Genomic DNA, 18975 nt, shown 5'->3' with positions numbered 1-18975 from the left:
ACACACACTCCCTGGAAGATTTGATAAACTTCCGTAACTTCAGCTATTCACTGATGAAATCAGGTCAACAACTGTAGCTTGATCCTTATTTCTAGTTCCTTTTTTTTTTTTTTTAACTTTTTATTTTGTATTGAGGTTACAGCCAGTTAACAATGTTGTGACAGTTTCAAATGAACAGCAATGGACTTAGCCATACATATACATGTATCCATTCTCTCCCAAACTCCCCTCCCATCCAGGCTGCCACATAACATTGAACAGACTTAGATGTGCTATACAGTAGGTCCCTGTTGGTTATCCATTTTAAATAGAGCAGTGTGTACATGTCCCTCCCTAACTTTAGGATGTCACAAGCATTTCAAACTGAACATTCTAAAACCAAACTCATTGAGTGACTATTTTCCCAAGCAGTTACTCTGTCCCCAGTGCTTATCATACCTTTTATGTAAATTATATCATTTCATTCACAGAACAATCAGGGCAAAATATCATATCTCAGCTTTAGATTACAAACTCTAAGAACAGAAAATGGTGAAGGAGATGAAGTAGGTGCTACTACAGCAGTAGAAGGAGAACCAAGAGAGTCAAAAGAAAAGGGAGTGATAACTAATGCTAAACATCACAGATAAGACCGAGGAGGTAGAAATAAAGTGACTCCAATGCTTTACAATTAGGAACTTACTGGTGACATGTAAGGTGATAGGAGGAGGTGGAGAGAGTGAATCCTAAAACCTCAAGAACCTGTAAGTGAACAGAGGAGATAAGCTATCAGCTGGAAAAAGATTGAAAGTTTTACTCTGGGGATTGTTTATAAACAGATGCAAGCATATTTACAGGTTAAGATGAGAATTTAAACATATAGGAGATAGAATGAGAGTAGTTGATGATGTTGTACCGCAAGGAGATCCAACCAGTCCATTCTAAGGGAGATCGATCCTGGGTGTTCATTGGAAGGACTGATGCTAAAGCTGAAACTGCAATACTTTGGCCACCTCATGCGACGAGTTGACTCACTGGAAAAGACTGTGATGCTGGGAAAGGTGGGGGGTGGGAGGAGAAGGGGACGACCGAGAATGAGATGGCTGGATGGCATCACTGACTCTGTGGACATGAGTTTGAGTGAACTCCGGGAGTTGGTGATGGACAGGGAGGCCTGGCGTGCTGTGATTCATGGGGATGCGGAGAGTCGGACATGACTGAGCGACTGAACTGAACTGAACTGAACTGATGATGCAAACTTTAGGAACAACTAGACGGAAATGGTACCCTGAGCACAGGTGAAGGATTTAGAGTTAGGCAGCAAGGGGGATTTCTGTTCTTCTGAAGTTAGGTAAGGGTAAGGGCAAGGGCAAGGGTACAGGCAGGTTTAGGGGGAGGAGTCAGGGTTTAAAACGATTCGTGATGGTCTCCAGAATCCTTGTTAATGTGGCAAGGCCATCTGCTCAGAGTTCCAGGAGGACGGAGCAGAAGGTACACTTAAAATATTTATTCGAGCTTAGAAAAAATAATGAGGCTAAAAATAAAACATTAAAGATTCAAATTGGAAAATGTTTTTTTAGAAAATAGTAAACTCCACAATCAGTGAAGAGTGAATGCTGATTCTCGGTCATAACCACCTTCAATTTAATCATTCATGAAGCTATGTATGGCAAGATGATTGGAGCTTACAAGTAATCTTGAACTTCACTGTTGTCAATAGTTTTAATTTCCTCCAGGAATAAGCTATTTATCACAGCTACTAATGTGTCCCTGATGTTCAATTTAAGTGATTTCTCCAAGTGGGAAGATGATCAGTCAGGTGGAAAGATCATTGAACACAGACTTAACAGATCTCACCCCTAAACCTAGCTCTACCACCATCTAGTCAGCATCTCCTGAAAGCTGCCTCACTTCTCTGTGTACGTAATTATCCATAAGAACATTCCAGTTCAACTACTCACTTCTACTCTAGCACCTCATCCACGCATCTTCACATACACAATATTGTATAGCAACTATATTTCAGTAAAAAAAAAAAAGAAGAAGAAAGTACTGTGATATATGTGTGTATGTGGCTGTGAGTAGTGCAGTATTTTACTGTAAAAGTCATTTCTTCTCTTTCATGCAACAACCCAGTGCAGGCCTCCTGGTTGGTGAATGTTTCTCCCTTGTGCCGTAGTTAGTCCTGAGACCCTCAGTCTTTTGACTCTACCATTGCCTAGGGTTTCAGAGCTCACTGAATTGAGGAAGAAGGGGTAATAGAGGGTTGAGAAGGCATTTCTTGAACAAAGAATAATACATAATACCTCCTTGGTGAAGCACTGATCACATGGCCTCACCTTGAAGGAGGTGAGGCTGGTAACGGTGGCCCTTCACAAGGCACCATATCCCATCAACACCGAAGGTGAAGCATCAGTATTTATGGACAGGAAGCCATCTCTGCACATCTGGTCCCTCCAGTACAGCCCTCTTCCCATATAGAATACACTCACTGCCCCCCCAAAGATGTCAACCCCAAGTCCCATCCAGTCACTGTATCTGGAACCACACCCAGAATCCCTTGGTGGTGGGTGTATGGTGTTCTTCATCAAGGACAGGTGAGTCTCCTTGTGGGCCAGTGACTCACAGTCCAGAGAAAACTTCCTTTGTGTAAAGGGAAGAATGGTTATAGTTAGCAGCCATGGCCCACAGCAATAGGGAATCTTTCCAGGAAGAAATAAGAAAGACCCTCTGCCTGAGCAATGGAAGAAATTCCATGCTTACTCTGCTTTTGCTTTTTCTGAGAAACTCCCTTGTCCATAGCTCTCCAGAGCCTCTGGTTCTGTTCCCTGGGAGTTTACTTTTGTCTATTATCCTCCATGGTCACCTTTAAATTGGGCATTCTGTTCCCTCTGTGGAGGCTACACACTGTCTTCAGCCCATGTCCTTACGGTACCTTCAGGCTGATTTATAAACACGGGCCTTTTTCAGTCCAGGCTTGTGATGGCTTTGGCAGTACAATTCCCTTAAAAGCTCACTAACCTTCTGATACAACTGTTTCTATTCAGCCTCATGTGCCAAGAACTTGTGACATTATTACCCAACACTGCTTAATATAGAACACTCATGCTCTTATATCTTTCTTCTTAATGGTAGCTCCTTCAGTTCAGTTCAGCTGTCGCTCAGTAGTGTCCAACTCTCCGTGACCCCATGAATCACAGCACTTCAGTTCAGTTCAGTTCAGTCGCTGTCGTGTCCGACTCTCCGTGACCCCATGAATCACAGCACGCCAGGCCTCCCTGTCCATCACCAACTCCCGGAGTTCACTCAAACTCACGTCCATCGAGTCAGTGATGCCACCCAGCCATCTCATTCTCTGTCGTCCCCGTCTCCTCCCGCCCCCAATCCCTCCCAGCATCAGAGTCTTTTCCAGTGAGTCAACTCGTCGCATGAGGTGGCCAAAGTATCGGAGTTTCAGCTTTGGCATCAGTCCTTCCAATGAACACCCAGGATTGATCTCCTTTAGAATGGACTGGTTGGATCTCCTTGCAGTCCTGGGGACACCTAAAAACTAGACTTGGGTGAGAAAGAAACATCCTTAATAAATTCTTTGTTGCCAGAGTATGGTTTCTATTTAACTACAAAAATCCTAACACATCTTTGCTCAAACTTCTTTTCATTCTCATTACTTGGCATTTTGAGGCCAGAAACTAGATTCTCCAATCCTGAAAGTCCTCAAATATGGAAACTCTCCTCTATGACTTCTGTTCAGAGTCTCCAGCTCTTGCCTGTGCTCATCTCCTAGCTGCATGACTGTGACGTTCCTTGGTTTACGGCCACCTTACCCTAGTCCCTGCCTCTTTAGTCACATTGCTGCCTCCTCTTCTGTGTGTGTGTGTGTGTGTGTGTATCAGAGCTCTGAGAGCCTCCCATCAATACTTTTATCACTTTCATCATGACTAATATTTGACACCAAAATCCTGTCCAATTCAGATTTGGTCACAGCCAAAACTCACAGCTTAATAAAAAGAGGAACATATTCAGGGCTTCCAGCTACGACTCTCTCTGCCCCAGAATCTGCATTAACTATTAGCCCAGTTTTCTATTTTCTTAAGCTACGGATGAGATCTCCATGCCTCGATGTCTCCTTGAGGGCTTGGGAATTTACTAGATAAAATTGCTCACTCTGGCCTCCTACTAAGAACTCAGAGTGAGAAGAGTTCTACAGGCAAAACTTTGAACCATGTCCTTGAGTAAAGCAGTTAAAGTCATCCCAACCCTGCAGTTGCCTTATTAAGGAGGTAAACAAAGCGAAGGTGTGGGAGGGGGCTCTGAAAAGAGGGGGAATAAGGAGAACACCTGCTTCTTGCTCTGTTTTCTCTACTTTGGTAAAGCAAACAAAAGCCCAAGATTTTCATATACATGAGGTTGTCTTTGTTGAGATACCTTGTCAAATAAATTGAGTCTTTAATGTATAAAATGTTTCCCACTCCCTCCCAAACTTTCACTATCAAGAAGACACAATATCAAAGGGCTGCACACACTCAATTTCACGAACCAATAAACAGCTTTTGCATTAATTATCATTTTCAGCTCCTTGGAAAAGAGTGACAAGAGTTATCAGGAAGATGTTCATTATTGCCAGGCTTTATCTGATGGCAATGGATGTCTGGCTAGTCACAAATTGAATATTCCCAAAGGAGGACTGGCTCTCAATTGACAGAATGGGACTGGTTGTTCCCAGATAGTCCCTTGCACATTTTATTAGCAAGATCAGCTATAGGTAAAATTTCTTCCTTATGCAGCTTTCTCTCCTTTGATTGTCCGGCTTAACAGGACACCAGCATTTCTGGTTTTGCCCTGATACCCAGTTCAGATGTCTGTTGGTCAAGGCTTACTCTATGACTTGTGCCATGGGCCATCATAAGAAGATCCAGGTAAGGGCTCAATCTCACCCAAGCTGGATCAGTCATAGACTGCCTCCTACAGTTGGGGAGTGACATTTACTGGAGCTGAGGTAAGGCGATGCCAAGAGTTGAAGACATGCGTGCACGGTCGTTCAGTTGTGTCCCTCTTCTTGTGACTTCATGGACTGTAGCCTGGGGTCCTGCATTCTGTATTCATGGGATTCTTCAGGCAAGAACACTGGAGCAGGGGATCTTCCCAACTCAGGGATTGAACTCACATTTCCTTTGTTTCCTGCATGGCAGGCAGATTCTTTACTGGCTGAGCCATCAGGAAAGAAGTTGAAGAAAGGACATTAATTTCTGCATATTTGACTCCAGAGGATCTTCTTTCCAAACTCCAGGATCTTCTACTTTTTCTTTAATTTCATGAGCTTCCCTAATATCTTTCCAATGAATTCCTTTTCTTCTTTAAGCTAGAAAGGATCGGTTTCTGTTTCTTGCAACTTAGAGAAATCAAATTAATATTTCCTTGGGGATGTAGCTTAGAAACCACCAAGCTCATTATATTTTCAGTATATTGCTGAAAATGAGTTCTAAATCCTCCTGGAGAAGGGCCTCAACATTTTTGCTATATATATATATTACCCTCCTAACTCTCTGCTCACTTCCCCTGACTCTTAAAAGCAAATTTCAGGAGACTTGAAAATTTATCACGCTCTTCCTACAGACTTGGCCTGTTTTATATCAGAGTGCAGTTGGAGTCAGAGCTCCCTGACAGAAGACAGAATATTAACAAAAGCACAGGGTTACAGAAAATCCTGTGTTCTGGATGCTAATCCAGAAATCTCCCTTGATACCCTTTCCCACCTCCCACCCAAGGCAGCAAAGTCCCCTGGAACCTCAGACAGTGGAATTCCAGTGAAAGTCACAAGCATGAGCCACAGTGATTTTCTGTGCCATCCAGTGAGCCATAGCCAAGTGCTCTTCAATGAGGTCTGGATCTCAGTGCTGGAGGGGTCATTTTCCTGGGGCTCTGCCAGTCCCCTGGACAGTGGCTGCTGCGTCCCTTTACCATTTTTGTACCCTAAGGTTTTCCTCCTTCTATGAGTCAACTCTTCATTATATCGTTCTTCTGTTTACAATTTTTATGCTAAACTATGTAGTTTTTGTCTCCCAATTAGACATTGACTGACTGATATAATTAATATCATATACCATAAGTACCCAACATATGAGTTCTGTTCTGAGAGCACGTTCATAAGTCCAGTTTGTTCATAAGTTCAACAAAGTTAGCCTAAGTACCCAACCAACACAATCAGTTATATAGTTCTGTTCTCTAATAGTTGTATAATACTTTTCACACAAATAATACACAAAAGCAAACACAAAAAAATAAACACTTTTAATTTTACAGTACAGTACTTTGAAGAGTACAGTAATGCCAGCTATATCATCTCTGCTTCTGCGCTTGCTTTTGGACATCCTGGGCTTGAAATGAAGACACTGTACTACTGCACTGTACAAGAGAGTACACAAAAGCCTAGCCACTTGTAGGGCACGCACACACATGACAATGCATGCCAGAGATGTGAACTACCTTACATGATTGGACATACAAGTGCACATTGCATTTTTAAAGGTTCACAACTTGACGGTTTATATGTAGAGGACTTACTATATTAATATGATGGTTAATATTATGTGTCCACTAGACTGAGCTATAAGATTCCCAGATACCTGGTTAAGCATTACTTCTGAGTGTGCCAATGAGGGTGTTTCCAAAAGAGATTAGCATTTACTTTGTTTAATTAGAGTAGATGGTGGTTCCCAGTGTCGGTGGGCACCATCCAATCTGTTGAGGGCTTGAACAGAACAAAAGAGGAAGGTTGAATTCACTCCCTTGGAACTCCTGGTTCTCAGACTTTCAGGCTCAAACTGGAACCTATATCATTGGCTGTCTGATGTATCATCTCAATCCCTCAAACTAAATTGTTGGATTCCTGGGACTCCAGCTTGTAGATGGTAGACTGTCGGAAGTATCAGCCTACATAATCATGTGAGCCAATTCCTCATAATAAATCTCATTATGTCTAGATATAGATGTAAACCTCTATATGTCTCAGGTAGAGATGTAGATCTATAATAAATGTCATAATGAAAATAAATATATCGTTGCTTCTGTATCTCTGGAGAATTGACAAATATACCTCATTTTAGAGATGAATAAACTGACACTCAAATAAGGTAAAAATTATACCTATGGTCACACAACTACTAAGTAGAAGAGACTGAACAAGAATACCAGTTCTGTCTAATTACTGAGGCTCTCCTTCATGACCTGGAGATTCCCGCGGCCCACATAATTCTGGACACGTTCAGTAATTTAGTGGGGCAATTGAAGATAATGCCTTTAGGCTTAATGTCTTCTAAACCAGTGCTCCTCAGGGTTGTCTGTGGACCTATGCCAGTTTGCAAATCGTTTGCTACCAGTTTGCAATGAGATAAGTTGAAGAACAGACTGAGCATGTAGAGCACTTCATATTGCTACAACATTTGTATTGGCTTTTACAAAAGTATTAGGTCCATGACAAATTAATAATTTTGAGAAATAGCTAATTCCTTTCCCGTAGATAGTTTTCTAAACTTTGGGCTCATTATTAAATATAAATATACCTCTGCAGCTCTTGCTGCTCTTTGAATCAAATATTGAAAATCTATTATCAGGTATAATATACCAGGTGTATTATAGCTCGTATAACTGTTACAGAATATAGATGTGTAATAGATAAAAGGTGATTGTAGCCAGCATAACTGTTACATATCTATATTTGATTCAAAGAGCAGCAACAACTGCACAAAGCCACCCAGATGTAGAAATGCTTGAAACCAAGATAATGTCTCAGAAATTACCATGGGGCAGCTCACACATAGTACAATTTGGAAGACCAGAGTCCAGTTGATCACCACCTGTTGCACATAAGTACCTTTCCTTAGATTCTAATGGATGTCACCATGAAAAGGAGAATGAGTGTCCCAGGTTTTCTTCTGCAGAAAATATAAAAGGTTTCCAGCTTCGGTCTGGTTTCTTTGTTTGATTCTCCTTGATGATGTAATAGAAACATAATTTTAAGGGTGCAGGAAAAAATTTTTTAGAGAGGGTTAAGATAAATTCGCTTATTATAACCCTGCCTCCCTTACAAACATGTTGCATTTAACAGAATTCCCTGGTTAAACAAATGAACTACCCACATAATGATAGTTTCCTCTTACATGTCTTCTTAAACATGTTTAAAGGGAAAAAAAATATTTAAACACTTTATATAAATTCCTGTCTTCTTAATTAAAAGGCATTAAATATAATTTTACTTTGAAGGGAGATAGAATCAAAGAACACAGAGACTATGCCCCTATACTCAATGGAATGGATTGGAATTTTTTTACGTTTTCTGTTTAGATTTAGAATATTTGCCATTCTTGCCGTCAAGCTCTATTTTTTCTTAAATTATAATTAGTGCCTTTGCTTATTGTAACTGCAAGTTCTTTACCCTTTGTCATTTACTTCTTTTCCACTGATATGAACTAATAAAACAAGTACCCAAACACAATAGAATTGTGTCTAGAATAAGGTTTTGAATAAAAATATGAGTTACTCTTCAAGAACTTTAGGCCTTTGACATATATCACTTGACCTTTTATTTGGAAAGGCATGTTAACACTTTTGCAAGAGATTATAAAATAATTTATTTATTACAGCAAACTGAAATCATTAGAATAGAAAGTTTAAATGATCATAATGCCACTTCCTGGAGACAATGTCATTTCTATATCCCACAGAAGCTGAGCAGGACTTCTGGAATAGAAGTATCATCCCAATCTGTCTGCGACTGTTCACCCAAGAGAGGCCTTAGGAAGACTTTCTGATTCCTAGGAGGACATCTCTGGTGGCTCAGGGGTAAAGAATCCACCTGCCAGTGAAGGAGATGTGTCTTTGATCCCCGGGTCAGGAAGATCCCTTAGAGTAGGAAATGGCAACCCACTCCAGTATTCCTGCCTGTGAAAATTCCGTGGACAGAGGACACTGGCAGGCTGCAGTCCACGGGGTTGCAGATTCAGACACGACGGAGCACGCACACACGCACATACACTGATTCCCAGGAGATGTGACTTTTCATTCCTGCTGTCTACAATTTGATGTCTTCCAAAAAAAAAAATCTACCCCTCTCATCAGTCTCCCATCCCCAGAGAATCCAAGTTTACGATGACAACCACAAGGCAGATGGGCACACCTCTTCAGTTTGTTGTTCCCACACTGATGTGCTGTCCATCAAATGCTGGCATTTCTCAAAACTACAAAATCATCCCCTTCTTGATAAATGTATCATATTCTATATAAAGAAATGTTGTTATTTTCAATCTTAAGAAATCAGTTGGATTACAGTCAGTTTTTGATCAGAGGTTCCTGTAAAAATAAAACTATTAAGAAAAAAAAAATGTTCAGCCTTGGTTAAAATTAAGAGACAATGTAGCACCCAATGGTATCTAAAAAGCCTTGGAAGGAAGCATTCTGCTGACATAAGTCTATTATAGTTGTCTGGTGGAAAGATAAAGTACAAAAGGTTAAAAAAAAAAAGTACCATTCCTTGAAAACAGGATCACAGTGAACAAAGGGCATTGATAAAAGATGATCCTGTGGGGGGAAAAAAATCTCTCCGTTTACACCCTTACAGGTCCTGTCTCATTATCTCTACTAAGAGCAAGCAGAGTGCTTCTGATAAGTTTAACTATTAACCATGCAGCTTCTGCTTAAACTCTCAGGAATATAACCTTTATCTACAAAGCATGTAAAGATCACAAAGCTCATAGAACATTTTGATTTATGAAATAAAATTTCTTCCCATAATTTACAGAAGAGCACTCCAAGCCTTATCCTTGATAACACTTTTTATTTGGATATCATTCACTACCTTCTATTAATCAGATGTACCTCTGCATCTAGCTTTCTTCTTGAAGATGCATGAAGTAAAAAGTGTCTTCAGATTCTAATTTAAATGCACAACCAGAAGGCCATTTTCTTCCACGTTCCTTAAAACTAGTCTGCAAACAAAGTTTCACTGGTCTACACATTCATTCACCAAATGATGATGGAATACCTATTCTGTGCCAGGTAAACACAGTCAGCTCTTTTTATCCAACACAAAATGTATTTAAATTTACAGACGACCTGTTGTGATGTTATGTTCTTCCTCCTGTTTGAGGGTTGAAATACAGTGGTGCAAAATGAAATTGCCTCTTTTTAACATCCTTACTTGGCAAAGTAAAATGCTACCAACCCAGCGCCAGTCTCCACATTCCTATGAGCAATGTTACTGCTCCATGAAGTCCAAAATGGCTACAACCACTGATCTTGCTCCTTCCCATCATCCCCAGACTATGTCTATTTGTCACTATATTTTCAGCATCCAAGTCCATGACTTCCAATTTATGTTTATTGAATAAATGATTACTGGATGGATGGATACATATATCCATTATTTTGAGGCAGACAACTCACTGCTTAAAAAGATGCAAGTTGAACCAAACCAGGGAACCAAGGTGTGCCAGACATGTCTAAATGGATCACATCTTTCAGTAATAATAATAATGATAGTCAACCATCATTATTACTAATTGCTTAGCATATGCTGTATTGCTGTAAGTACTTTGTGTATGCTAAATCATTTAGACCCCTAAATGAACCTCTACAGAAAAGAGTTCCATAATCCCCTTTTACAAAGAAGAAATGGAATTCAGGGAGAAAATAAGAAATGTGCTTAAATGGAGGAGTCCCATAGTTCACTCTGATTGACTACATTATGCTGCCTTCCTTTTACAAGGAGAATGGTAAAAATATAAACAGAAAACAGTGACTTCTATCCAGTCCTCATCAAGCTCCCTCTCATGAAGCATGAGCTGCAAATTCTAACTGATAGCAATGCTACTGTATTAAATTAATCATAACATCAAGCAGCATTTATATTTATTTCCAAATGTTATTTGTCATAACATCAAGCAACATTTATTTCCAAGTTTTCTGCTGTGATTTTTTAAGACACATGCCCCAGAATCCCTTCTATCCATCACAGGGCCTAGCATTATGTCATGCTCACAGTAGACACTCAAAAATACTTTTTGGATTCAATTAAATTATTTGGGGACTACACTAAAGCCTTTGACTATGTGGATCACAACAAATTGTGAAAAATTCTTAAAGAAATGGGAGTACCAGACCACCTTACCTGTCTCTTGAGAAAACTGCATGTGGGCCAAGAAGCACCAGTTAGAACCAGATATAGAACAACTGGCTGGTTCAAAACTGGGAAAGGAGTAAGACAAGGCTATGTATATTGTCACCCTGTTTATTTAACTTGTACACAGAGTACATCATGAGAAATGCTGGGCTGGATAAAGCACAAGCTAGAATCAAGATTGCTGGGAGAAATATCAATAACCTCAAATATGCAGGTGACACCTCCCTTATGGCAGAAAGTGAAGAACTAAAGAACCTCTGATGAAAGTGAAAGAGGAAAGTGAAAAAGTTGGCTTAAAGCTCAACATTCAGAAAATGAAGATCACGGCAGCCAGTCCCATTATTTCACGGCAAATAGATGGGGAAACAGTGGAAACAGTGTCAGACTTTATTTTAATGGGCTCCAAAATCACTGCAGATGGTGACTGCAGCCATGAAATTAAAAGATGCTTACTCCTTGGAAGAAAAGTTATGACCAACCTGGACAGCATATTAAAAAGCAGAGACATTACTTTGCTAACAAAGGTCCCTCTAGCCAAAGCTATGGTTTTTCCAGTGGTCATGTATGGATGTGAGAGTTGAACTATAAAGAAAGCTGAGTGCCAAAGAATTGATGCTTTTCAACTGTGGTGTTGGAGAAGGCTCTTGAGAGTCTCTTGGACTGCAAAGAGATCAAATCAATCAGACCTAAAGGAAATCAACCCTGAATATTGACTGGAAGTACTGATGCTGAAGCTGAAGTTCCAATACTTCGGCAATGAGCCAATTCATTGGAAAAGACCCTGGTGCTGGGAAAGACTTAAGGCAAAGGATAAGGGGTGGCAAAGGACGAGATGGTTAGATAGCACTGTTGACTCAAAGGACATAAATTTGAGCAAACTTCGGGAGATAGTGGAGGACAGAGGAGCCTGGCATGCTACAGTCCATGGGGTCGCAAAGAGTTGAACATGACTTAGTGCCTGAACAACAACAACAACAAAATTATTTTGGAGTTGCTAAGATTTGAATCTCCTGCTTGAGTTCTATAAACCCACATGATTGAAGGAATAAGATGAAAGCACACAGAAGCAGAGGGACAATTCCTGACATAAAGGAACATCTTGAGGAATTAAAATAAACATGTATAGAAATCCCCTGAGGCTCTGAAAACTTGATTAATTGTTTCAGGAAAATCAGGAAAACATACCAGCCTTGATAAAACACTAAGCAAAAGCTTTATTATGCAATACTTTCTTGGTATACTGAAAGTACACCATTAACAGTACTTAACCACTGGCTGCTCAAAGTTACCTAAATTATTGCCATGACAACTATTTCTTTAGCAATAAAATTATGAAAACCACAATTTCCCCTACAGATAACAAAGCCTTATCATTTGCTATTTACAATGAGCTTAATGTTTATCCCTCAGCAGTCATCACAGACAAAGCATCTGTGTAGCAATACAGACCCTACCAACTTGGAAAGGAGGCGCTCTAAAAGAACTCAGGAAGAGGGCTATTTCAGTTGCAGGAAGCGTTGTCCCCAGAGGAAAACACATAATAAATGTTGGTTGGAGTTCCACACACATCCACAAAGACCGAAACTAGTCATAATTTGGTTAAAATGCACAATATTGAGGAGAGGAGAGAAAATAGTGTGTCTAGATTCACAATTAAACAGCAGGAACAGTAGTAAAACCGAGGAGTGAAACTCAGTCTGAAAAAGAACGCTTGGACAGTGTCAAGAGCTTCAAGGCTGAACACAGTTTTGTCACTTCCCTTTGTTATTGAACTTCATCTCTGGCCCTCACTGCTCCTTCCTCGCAGACTTTTCTTTTTTCTTCAACCTTTGTAGGTTCCTCTGAGCTGAGGGCCTCTGACATGATGCTCATTCTGTCTTTAAAGCTCTCCCCATCCATCCAGCTTCCCCATGTCACCTGGCTACCCCTTACTCATCTTCAGATCTCAGACTAGGGGGCCATTCAGATGAGATCTGGCCCTCCTTACAGTACAGCATAGCATCCTGGGCTGAGAATCCATGCACTTCATCTTTATCATAATTATTAAGAATTAGTACAATTTCTTGGGCTTAGTATTTCTTTAACCTTGTCTTCCAACTAGAGACAGGCTCCACGATATCAGGGACACTGTCTGTTCTTGTCACCTCTATGTCCACATTACATAGCACAGCCTGTGCTCAATAAGTATTTGTTGCATTCTTGTGTTTTTAAAGCAGCCCTCCCTTTTCTTTATAAAAATGTAATAGTCACAAGATTTTTACACCATGATGTGGTTTGAGGATATTGCTTAAGAAATGAAACAAAGGAAGAGAAAAGAGATCTTGCCTGAAAGGAAGGGAGGTTAGAATAAGCACAGTAGAATAAGCTTCAGGGGAAAAAAAAGTCAAAAGAAATGGACTAATATATCTTTTGAATTCTCTCATTTCAAAGGGAAGAAGCAATTGGTAGAGAGAAACCACAGCACCGTAACATGTCTAGACCTGACCAGAAGGAAGTATCATGCAGATAGCATAAGGCTGTCTGCATTAGCAATGGGGAGCGGGTAGACTGAAGCCAAGACATATCCGGCAATTTCTTTGTTTAGTATGAACACAAATGTTTTTATTAATAGCTCAGGTAATGGCTTTGCAGGGAAGTATTCTTTTGACTTGACAAACATAGCTTCAGTTCAGTTCAGTGGCTCAGTCGTGACCAACTCTTTGCGATCCCATGAATCACAGCACACCAGGCCTCCCTGTCCATCACCAACTCCCGGAGTTCACTCATACTCATGTCCATCGAGGCGGTGATGCCATCCAGCCATCTCATTCTCTGTTGTCCCCATCTCCTCCCACCCCCAATCCCTCCTAGCATCAGACTCTTTTCCAGTGAGTCAACTCTTCGTATCAGGTGACCAAAGTATTAGAGTTTCAGCTTTAGCATCAGTCCTTCCAATGAACACCCAGGATTGATCTCCTTACAATGGACTGGTTGGATCTCCTTACAATCCAAGGGACTCTCAAGGGTCTTCTCCAACACCACAGTTCATAAGCATCAATTCTTCAGTGATCAGCTTTCTTCACAGTCCAGCTCTCACATCCATACATGACCATGGGAAAAACCATAGCCTTGACTAGACGGACCTTTGTTAGCAAAGTAATGTCTCTGCTTTTTAATATGCTGTCTAGGTTGGTCATAACTTTCTTTCCAAGGAACAAGCGTCTTTTAATATCATGGCTCAAAAAAATGAACTCTGACACTGTTTCCACTGTTTCTCCGTCTATTTCTCATGAAGTGATGGGACCAGATGCCATGATCTTAATTTTCTGAATGTTGAGCTTCAAGCCAACTTTTTCACTCTCCTCTTTCACTTTCATCAAGAGGCTCGTTAGCTCTTCTTCACTTTCTGCCATAAGGGTGGTGTCATCTGCATATCTGAGGTTATTGACATTTCTCCTGGCAATCTTGATTCCAGCTTGTGCTTCTTCCAGCCCAGCGTTCCTCATGATGTACTCTGCATATAAGTTAAATAAGCAAGTGTATCTTATTTTTTAACTCTTCTTCATTCATTTAATAGTTTGTTTTTTTCTGAGCACCCTTTATGTTACCAAGACCTGAACTAAGTCTGAGATAGGAGGTTAACAAGATAAGTGCTGTTGGAAAACTCACAATGAGCCAACTGGACAAATAATTATGAGACAGTGTGTCAAAGTCCTAGGCTGAAATTGATCCAAGTAAATAAATCATCGTGTGGGCTTGGCCAGAGGGAAAGGGAAAAATGTGAATGGGGTTAAGAGAGCTTCAACTGGGCAGAGGAGGCTTGAAATTGAGACTGAGTGAAAGGAGTTTGTCTCTCCAAAAGAGAAGGAAAGATGCTCCTAGAGAGAGAGGAATGTGTCCAAGGTGTGGGAAAAGCCTTTGGCTTGTTTGAGAGAAGAGCAGCGGTTCTCTGTGACTGGAATAAAGGATGGATATCCTGGGCAGGCAACGAGCTTGGACAAGAGGGGCTAGATCTTGAAGAGCCTTGCAAGTCATGAGTTTAAAATTCCCTCAAGACTAACGACATTCAAAATTCTTCTAAACACAGGCACATTCTTTGAGAAAATCTTATACCAAAGCCTATAAAGTAGATAAGACCACAGCTGCTGTGGGCTACTGAGTGGCCACCTGACCCCTTGCCTCCAACCTCCACACACAGCCTAAGGTCCTTCCTTGAAGACCACAGACCTTTGAACACTCTGCCTGTGGACACCACAGAGTTGTTAGGGCAGGAAAGGTGCTCAGTAAATAAACTAGCTAGAGTCATGTGATCAAATGAGACTTTCGTTTGTAGCTGTAATTTTTGCTTTTGAGTTTACTCTGACTGCAGTGGGGATTGAACAGAAGAAGGGAAGATAACTCAGCATGGGACAGGCATTCATTGAGCAACCCAAGGGTGGCAGGAGGCTAAATGGTGGGAAAGTCTTGTTTCAGGCTCACAGTATTTTCCCACCCTCCCTGACATTCCCCTTCTCTATTGGGTCTAGAGCTGCAGGGGAAAATTATGTGATTGCTCCCACAAAAGAAGTTGTCTTGTGACTTTCTCAGCCTAAGTGCAGCTGATTCCAGGAAGAAGAGATATCTGAAGCCAGAGCAAGAAGAGATCTTCCCAAAGTGGAAGGAAGGCTAAGATGAGAACAGACCAGACCAAAGGTTCATGGGTCTGAAGCTTATACAGTCTGAGAGAACTTCTAAGAAAATGAAGTTATGAATACAAACTTAGATTTTAAAATAAATTTAGAAATCACAAGTTACAAATTTTAAAGATATTTAAAAAGAGAAAACATCACAAATCCATAAATACATTTTTATTGATGAACTGCCCCACACACCCATATGATAATGCTTTTGCTTACACTTTCCAGCTGCATACTCTTCTATTATTTCTTCATATGATAACCATATATTTTCTATAGAAAATAATTCACTATTTCTTCTAGCATGATCAGTTGCATTTTGATATATTATCATCTTTGATTATTTACTTAAAGTTTAGAAAATTTTCTTTCAGCTTACTCCTTTTTGGTAATGTGTAAATTTTAAGAATAGTCAAATTCAGGAAACTTCTATCAAGTCTATTTTATTTATGAGGTGGAAGACTTCAGGTTATTTCAAGTTTTCTTTTCCTGTGACAAATCTTACCCTTTCAATTGATGACATCCAGCGACGTTTGTCACTATCTTCATTGTAGTGTTGCATTGTGCATTTATAATACGATCACTGAAGTCACTTTTATGTCAAAACAACAAGAAGTTTACATTGTTTTCCACTGTGTCCATGTGAATCACTCCTCTTCATTAATTAGATTGTTAAGCAATCCAAAGGGAAATTCGATATCTTTTTGTATCTTCTGTCATACAGAGAAAATGTTTGGCTGGCGAAAGAATTTAAAATTATTCATAGGATTTCAGTAGGAAGGGTAGCATATGCTAGCCAACCAATTGAATTTGGCAAGTGGGTCAAATCAAGTGGGTATTCCCTGGTGGCTCAGTGGTAAAGAACCCACCAGCAGTACAGGAGATGTGGGTTCCATCCCTGGGTTGAGAAGATCCCTAGAGAGCTTGATACAGCAGCCCACTTCGGTATTCTTGCCTAGAGAATCTCTTGGACAAAGGAGCCTGGCAAGCTATAGTCCATGGTATTGCAAAGAGTCAGGACATGACTAAGAGACTAAACAATGACAATAAAGTCATATGTCTGCCATCTGTTTTACTTATCTAACACTTCATTTTTACACTCTTCCTGTTATTGACTTCTAAAAAATGATTTGGGATAATTAAGTCACGTTTCCTTTTCATTTTGACATTTTTCAATGTGCTTATACAAAACTGAATCAAATGTAGTTATTTGTGACTTATGACTTCAATAATTATGAAAAAATATTATTTCAAGAACACCACTTTTCATTGTAACCTCTGAAAGGCAAATCCCATTCACTTGAAAATTTAATTGGCATAAGTACTCAATTAATTGCTTAAGAATAACACTACATATTGTCAATAAACCTGTTCTTTCTCCTTGGTTCTTCAAGGTGTTCATTTAGTGCATTTGTATTTGATTGATGTGTAATTCAAGAACCTTCTTATCTGTGGAGTCCTCCTGACTTTCAGGAAGTTCTAATTTACTGAAAACATTTTATAAATTATATAATAATACAATATATACAATGTCTTATCTTGGACTCAGTAGTTGGAATCTTTTGACAGTTGGAACATTGTTTTTTTTGCTGTTGCTCATAATATCTACTTGAAAAATATTTCTAATGTCTATTGTACATTCTGATTCAGTTCAGTTCAGTCGCTCAGTCGTGTCCAACTCTCCGCGACCCCATGAATCACAGCACGCCAGGCCTCCCTGTCCACCACCAACTCCCGGAGTTCACTCAAACTCATGTCCACAGAGTCGGTGATGCCATCCAGCCATCTCATTCTCTGTCGTCCCCTTCTCCTCCCGCCCCCAACCTTTCCCAGCATCAGAGTCTTTTCCAGTGAGTCAACTCGTCGCATGAGGTGGCCAAAGTATTGCAGTTTCAGCTTTAACATCAGTCCCTCCAATGAACATCCAGGATTGATCTCCTTTAGAATGGACTGGTTGGATCTCCTTGCAGTCCAAGGGACTCTCAAGAGTCTTCTCCAACACCACAGTTCAAAAGCATCGATTCTTCGGCGATCAGCTTTCTTCACAGTCCAACTCTCACATCCATACATGACCACAGGAAAAACCATTGCCTTGACTAGACGGACCTTGGTTGGCAAAGTAATGTCTCTGCTTTTTAATATACTATCAAGGTTGGTCATAACTTTCCTTCCAAGGAGCAAGCGTCTTTTAATTTCATGGCTGCAATCAGCATCTGCAGTGATTTTGGAGCCCAAAAAAATAAAGTCTGACACTATTTCCACTGTTTTTCCATCTATTTCCCATGAAGTGATGAGACCAGATGCCATGATCTTCGTTTCCTGAATGTTGAGCTTCAAGCCAACCTTTTCACTCTCCTCTTTCACTTTCATCAAGAGGCTTTTGAGTTCCTCTTCACTTTCTGCCGTAAGGGTAGTGTCATCTGTTTAATTCTCTGTAAATGTTACTGCCATCATGATTTTAAGAGGGAAAAACAGCTTTCTTTTATCAAATAGTACTATCAGGACAAATATGGTACATATCAAAGTCAGTGAATTTTCCCAATAAAGCTGTTGAAAGCCCCTCATTCTCTTGTGATTATACAAGCTTTAGTTTCAGTTGCAATAAGAGTTTTTGGTGCGCCAAATTCTGTCTTTTTGTGTCAAACTGTCTTTTGCCAAAATTGCCCATTACATTTTTTGGTTTCTACTAGAATACTCTCTTCCCATAGTACCTGAATTTGTGTGTAATTAATAATTCTGGGAAATGATGTATTTAGTTTATCTGAAATTAAGGCATATAAAATTCATATTTATTTTTAGCCTTCTGCCACTGTAGGGACCTACATAGTTGTATAATAATATTTCTCTAAATACAGTGACACATCAACAAATATGTGTAGGAACTCTGTCACTGGACCACTTGTTTCTTGACGATGTTTTGCTATGCTGGTGGTAATTTGGCATCTCAATTCATTTGGGACCTGCAGACTACTTCAGGACATGTGTACGCAAGCTTAGTCACTTGGTCATGTCTGACTCTTTGCGATCCTATGGACTGTAGCCCGCCAGGCTCCTCTGTCCATGGGATTCTCCAGGCAAGAATACTAGAGTGGGTTACCATGCCCTTCTCCAGGGGATCTTCTTGACCCAGGGATTGAACCTGGGTCTCTTAAGTATCCTGCATTGGCA

Source organism: Moschus berezovskii, chromosome 10, assembly GCF_049115385.1.
Source record: "Moschus berezovskii isolate FMDL1 chromosome 10, NW_MosBer_1.0, whole genome shotgun sequence".
NCBI classification, from domain to species: Eukaryota; Metazoa; Chordata; class Mammalia; order Artiodactyla; family Moschidae; genus Moschus; species Moschus berezovskii.
This window is presented reverse-complemented; position numbering follows the sequence as displayed.